At 39.4% G+C, this 6,535-nt stretch overlaps 1 non-coding gene across 1 annotated transcript; it reads right to left on the bottom strand.

The window, feature by feature from the left end:
• Positions 1-389: 389 nt before the first annotated feature.
• LOC122098184 lies at positions 390-496 on the bottom strand. The gene has a single exon (XR_006145680.1). It is a non-coding gene; the product is annotated as a U6 spliceosomal RNA (small nuclear RNA).
• Positions 497-6,535: the final 6,039 nt, after the last annotated feature.

Here is a 6,535-nt window from a genome sequence, read left to right as displayed (position 1 = left end):
TCAAGACTTTCTACTTTGTTTTTTATTTCTTTCCTTCTATTTAGTCAGCATTTATGGCTTCAAATTCTTTGTTGGAGCTTTGTTTTAGATCTTGTATGAACTTCTTTACTTCCTTAATTTGGTTTCCCGTGTTCATTCTCAAATCCCTTAGTTGATTGGTTATGGATTCATTGGACTTCCTTTCCTTCTGAAGGGCTCCATTCAACTTTCCCTTTGTAGCCTCCCTGGATTCCTTCAGCTTTTGGATTCCATGAATGCCTCCATTGGTCTTTGTCTATTCTCATCCCACTCATACAATTTCTGTATTACTCTTTGGTTAGCCTCATCATGCTCATGAAATTCCTGTATTAATCTTTGGTTAGCCTCATCTCGTTCCTTATCGTGCTCACAAAAATATGGAATGTTTCACAAATTTGCATGTCATCCTTGCACAGGGGCCATGCTAATCTTCTCTGTATAGTTCCAATTTTAGTATATGTGCTGCCGAAGTGAGCACATAATGCAGATTTTTTTAAGAGGAGCATCTCTGCACATCTCACTGCATAGAATTCTCAGTAGATTGTGTGTGTGTGTGTGTGTGTGTGTGTGTGTGTGTGTGTGTGTGTGTGTGTGTGTGTGTGCCAGTTCTGGGACTTTGAACCTTGAATTCAGGTCCTGTCTCCGAGTCCGTTCTTCCTTCCTTCCTTCCTTCCTTCCTTCCTTCCTTCCTTTTTTCTTTCTTTCTTTCCTTCCTTCTTTCTTCTTTTTCCTTTCAGGGCTAGCACTCTATTACTGAGCTATAACTCCACTTCTAGCTTTTTGGTTGTTAGTTAGAGTTAAGAGTCTGATGGACTTTCCTGCCAGGGCTGGCTTCAAATCATAATTTTCAGATCTCAACTTCATGTGTAGTTAGGATTAGAGGTATGAACCACTAGCACCCTTCTCAGAAGAATTTTTTTCTCACCTCTCTAGCCAAAATCTGGTCTCAATGGACTTTCCACTGAACAAGTGCAGAGAAAAGGACAGTGCAGAGAAAACCACAGGTGCAGCAGGTTCAAAGAAAGGACCCTTCCCAAGATGGGCCTTGCTATACACCACATGACCACTAGAAAATTCAGAGGAACCCTTCGATAACATCAACTCACTATGCAGGCCTCGGGTTTCTGTCATGTTTAGACATGTTGTTCTGTAATGTGCTGAGTATTCTGTGCTTGTGAAAGTGGAGGGTACCCATACACCTGAGCACTCCCAGTCTCTTCCTCATCCCTTCCCTGCCCCCTGAATGCTCAGGCCTGAGGACCTTCTCGCTTTTCTGCTGGCCAGTATTTCTCGGGCTCATCTGGTCACTGGCTTTTTCCTTTGAATCTAAGGTTTTTCTAAGAGGCATCTCCTTGTTAGGCAGCTGCATACCTATTGGTTCTCTCCTGATGAGCAGGCTGCTCCTGATGAGCAGTATGCTGGCTGCCTCTAATCCACCATCTTGAATCCATTGCTCCCTTTGTGGATGGAGGGTATCTTCAGTGTTCTGTATGCATTGCAAGCAATGAAGGATGAATTCTATCACTTCATGAGCAGGAAAATGACAAACACATCAATAGCTGCATTTGTATGCCAACAAAGTATAGGAAAGAAAACAAACAAAATGTCTATCATTTGAAGGAATAAGTAAAATTATATTTTTCAATATTATACCACTATATATCTTGAAATTTTATTTACAAGGGCACTATTGGAAGTAATGTATTATTTGTAAATTCAATATAAAGTCTATTTTATTTTTAAAGTTAATCAATAATTATTTGAATAATAAAAGAACTCTAATATATGTGATAAGGTATATATAATATATAATACATATAGTATATATCTGCTATAGAGCTTAACTATATACAATATTGTTTTGAAATGCCTTGTATGAGTAAGACTTGCTTTGGCAGAAGATATGAAAATAAAAACTTTTAAGTTCTCCAAACAAAGGAATAAAATATTAGTAGTAGAAAAATGATGGAAGCTGATAACTCATGCCTGTAATCCTAGCTACTCAGGAGGCTGAGATCTGAGGATTGTGATTCAAGGCCAACTCAGGCAGGAATATCCATAACACAAATATATCCAGTTCACCACCAAAAATCTGGAAGTAGGGGTATGACTCAGCTTGTCAAGCACTAATTCTGAGCATAAAAGTTAAGGGTCAGTGCTCAGGCCCTAAGTTCAAGGCCTCAGACTCATACACATATACATACATGCACACATACACACACACACACACACACAAACACCCCACACACATGGAAGGTGATACAGGTGGCAAACACCTATAATCAGTTATGTGGAAGGCTCAGCAGGATGCTGGCCCAGGAAAATGATGGGGTGTGAGTTATGTGTTAAAGCTTCTGCCTTGCAAATAAAAAATCCTTGAGTTCAAACCTCAGTTTTGCCATATTCATGTTTCCAAAGCTCAGACATGTGAAAATGTCTAATATGCTACCTGTAAACTGATACATAGCAAATCACCAAGAAAATCCAGACAATATTGAAAAACAAAAAATGATTAATTTATTTAGAGACCTTCAATGAAGTTACAGTAATTAAATTATCATAGTATAATACAAAAATAAGCAAATGATCTAAGAAGCAATAGTAAACAATGAAGATACACATTTAGAGAAGTAAAGATAAGCTAGCAAATGAATTTGGTGCTGCACACATGTGAGGAGGAGATGCAGATGTATTGATTAATGTGTGACACAGGACAGCTGGAAACAATTTGGCTGTAATAATCAATTTGTGATGAACTGTAAAGGTAATTGTCATTAAAAAATAATTTTGCCCAGCATCAGTGGCTCATGCCTATAATCCTAGGCATGCAAGAGGCTGAGACTGAGGATAGAGGTTCAAAGCCAGTCTAGGCAGACAAGTTCGAGACTTTCAACAAGCAAAACACAGATGTGGATCTATGGTCACACTGTAGTGCGACCAGCCTTGAGCAAAAGGCTAAGGGACAGCATCCAGGCCCTGTGCTCAAGTTTTAATAGCCTCCAGTATTGGCACAAAAAAAGAAAGAAAAGGCACAAGTCACAGATGAAATGGGTTCATAGACATAAGCCATTCAGAAATCTTGTAAACAAGAAAGTGGTAATCAAACAGAAGGTGAGGGAAACTAGGGGCAGACCTTGGGTTTATGAGGGAAACTGCGCCTAGCTGTTAAGTTTTTGGACCAGGGGCTCTTTCCACAGTACAGTTCTTTCCACTCTGTGATACAGTTCATTTGCACAAAATCTATACAAGATTTTCTGCAACTTTTTCTAAATGTATTATTAATTTATTTCATACCATCATCAAAATGCCTGAAAAGCAAGATTATTTGCACTCCAGTAAAAAAGGAATTACCAAGGAGGGCTTTATCTTTATTTCTCTTTACTTTCTTTCTTTTTTTTTTTGCTCCAGTCCTGGGACTTGAACTCAGAGTTTAGTTTCTGTGCTCAAGGCTAGTGCTCTACCACTTGAGCAACAGTACCACTTTCAGCTTTTGGTTGGTATATTGGAGTTTCATGGACTTTTCTGCCTGAGTGGGCTTTGAACTGCAATCCTCAGATCTCATCACCAGAGTAGGTAGGATTCCAGATGCGAACCACCTGTGCTCACATCTGTTTTGGAGAATGATTAAGGTAAGAAAAATAATCAGTTAAGGGTGGAGTTCAAATAATTCCTGAGAAAAGAAATGGAGGTGCAAACAAGGAATGCAAGAGTGCAGACAGAAAGAGGAAGGAAGGAAAAAGGAAAGGAAGGAAGAAAGGAAGGAAGGAAGGAAAGAATGGAGGGAGGGAGGGAGGAAGGGAGGGAGAGAACCACCCCAGAGGTAGTAGGCAGTTATAAGCACAGCTGTGAGACTGGCCAGAACAGGCAGAGGAAAATTTATTTAAAAGGTCTCACACTTATTTTGTTGGGATTTGACTTAGTCTTTTTAAAGAATTATACTATTTGAGCTCTCCATACATTTTATTATACTTCAGTTAATTCATTTGTAAGATTAAGTCATAGCCCCCCCCAAATAAGCATTATTAAATGAGCACTTGCAAGAGATGGAGGGGGGGCAAAGGGAGAGGGGCAGAGGATTGAAGGGGTGAATGCAGTCTAGAATTCACTGGATATACCACAAAATTAAGAACAATAAGGAAAAGGTTAGATATCAGGGGAGCGAAAATGTTGAAGAGGTGGCACATATGAATTGCATGCATAAACTGCTTTTTTTAATGGCAAAAAAGTCAATCTGTAACCTAAAAAGTTAGGACAAGTGAGGGAAGGGGTGGGCTGGGAAGGGTGGCTGCGAAAGTTGAAAGGGTGACACTGACTAAGACACACTGTGTTCATTAACTGCTTTTTTGAATGGGAAAAAAGGCTCTCATATATGTTAAGTTTACCCCAGGAAAATACCCATTTTCTAAGAATATGAATAAATAGATTCTAACTACATGTTGATAAGAATGCACAGAGAAAAGGTGTCATCGGTTGCCTATGCCTGTAATCCTACCTACAGGAGATGGAGATATGAGAATCACAGTTCTAAACCAGCACAGGCCAAAAAGTTTATGTGATCTTGTCTCCAATGAACCAGTAAAAACCTGGAAGTAGAGTCTGGTTCAAGTAGTAGAGTGAAAGCTTTGGGTAAAAAAGCCAAGCAAGAGTGAGAGGCCTTGTGTTCAAGTCCCCCTACTGGCATAGAAGAAAAAAAAAATAAGAGTCATAGAAAAAAAAAAATGAGTCCATGAGAAAGAGAGTATTCTCTATGTAAAATTCAACAATATTTTCTTTGCAAATGGTTGAACCTGGACTCCAGGCTAATGTCTCAAGTCGGATGGTAAAAACAGCCAGAAATCCCAGACAGCCTGGCCCCAGAGTACTAAGGGAATGGCAGCAGTGTTGGGAGAAATGTTACCAATTCAACTTCAACTTGCAAAACGTGGGTCTTATCAATAATCAAGCTGCTTTACAGTACAAATAGAAAAGCAATGCAAGGAGGAAAAAAAAAGATTCCTCTGCAAAGTTTAATTAGCTCTTTGTAAGTGCTGTTATAATTGGCAGCATTCAAACTGCTGACAGCTTCGCTTTCTCCCTCCTCTCCCTTCTTTTCCCCCTTGCTTCTTTTAAAGGAAGATCAAAGCGTTTATAGCTCAGTGAATGCTAATAGTGCATACATTTACTTGAAAAGCTTAAAATCCTTCAAACTCTGCACATAGATCGGTTGTTTCATTCCCCCAATGTCTGCCTGTAAGTGTATTTGACACTATTAGCAGGAATTATCTCTGCTTTCCCTTCCCTCCCCTGATCCTTTGAAAAGAAAACAAGTCTACTTTAACACTTTGGAAATGTTGATTAAAATGAAAGTGATATAACCTTTTTTGATCTTCCCCAAAGAGGTATTTTGAGCTACGGCTTGCAATAGAGTTAATGAGTCTCTTCCTCATGCATATGGACTGGTATCCACACTGCAGTGGGCCCAGAAGGGCCTGCGCCTGCCACACAAGCTTGGGAAAATGCCTGCATGGACATATCTCTCTGACAGGTGGGAGGTGTCGCTGGGGTAATTTGTAAAGAGAGAATGGAATTTTTTTTTTTTTGGTTGTACAAAAAGATTTGCACATGGAGGGGAAAAACTGCCTCTGGATTCTTCTTGGAATAGTAAGATTTACTCATGCTAACTTTGCACGATTGGCTCAGAATTCATTCAGAAAACAGAAGAAACTATAAGTAGTAATGGTGGTAAGAATTAGTTTACTAAAGAATGCATCTGAGGAATGTTTCTGGAGCTTTGGCCTCGTGGGAGACGCTGTTCTTCCTGGGTCTGCATTACAAGGATAGGCAGAGATTCTGCTTCTTTAGTTTGTCATAGACATATCAATGTAATAAATTATTAAATTATTAGCTGTTGCTCTTATTACACTGGGTTGTTTTTTTTTTTTTGGTTGGTCATGGGGCTTGAAGTCTGGCCCTGGGCTCTGTCCCTCAGCTTTTCAGCTCATGGCTAGCACTCTGCCACTTGAGCCACAGTGCCACTTCTGGCTTTTTCTGCTTATGTTGTGCTGAGGAATCGAACCCAGGGCCTCATGCATGCAAGGCAAGCACTCTACTACCTTCCCAGCCCCTTATTACATTGGTTGAAGAAGAGGAGGAGGCAAAGAGAAGCAACTTAAGGGTGCAAAATATATACATCTTTTAGTGGCTTATTGATTTTCCAGACTGGAGTACTTAGACTGTCTGATTCTCTTGTGCAGTCTCAGATTAAACAATTGTTGTATACTTTACTAATGAGACAACTTTTCAACCATAGTAATATAGCCCAAGTGAATATTTCAATACTTCAAGAATAGGAGAAAAAATATTTCAAAACTGACATAAAATATCTGGTCCTTGTGCTAGCTAAAAAGACAGACCTCAACATAGTATCTACAAACCAAATAAAAAAATGTGAGTTTATTTCTATCTCCAGTTAACCAGAAAAAAGCTAGAAGTAGAAGTGTGGCTCAAGTGGTAGGGCACCCACCTTGAGCAAAAAATT

Source organism: Dipodomys spectabilis, unplaced genomic scaffold, assembly GCF_019054845.1.
Source record: "Dipodomys spectabilis isolate Male_0828 unplaced genomic scaffold, ASM1905484v1 ptg000463l, whole genome shotgun sequence".
In the NCBI taxonomy this organism is placed as follows: domain Eukaryota; kingdom Metazoa; phylum Chordata; class Mammalia; order Rodentia; family Heteromyidae; genus Dipodomys; species Dipodomys spectabilis.
This window is presented reverse-complemented; position numbering and strand designations above follow the sequence as displayed.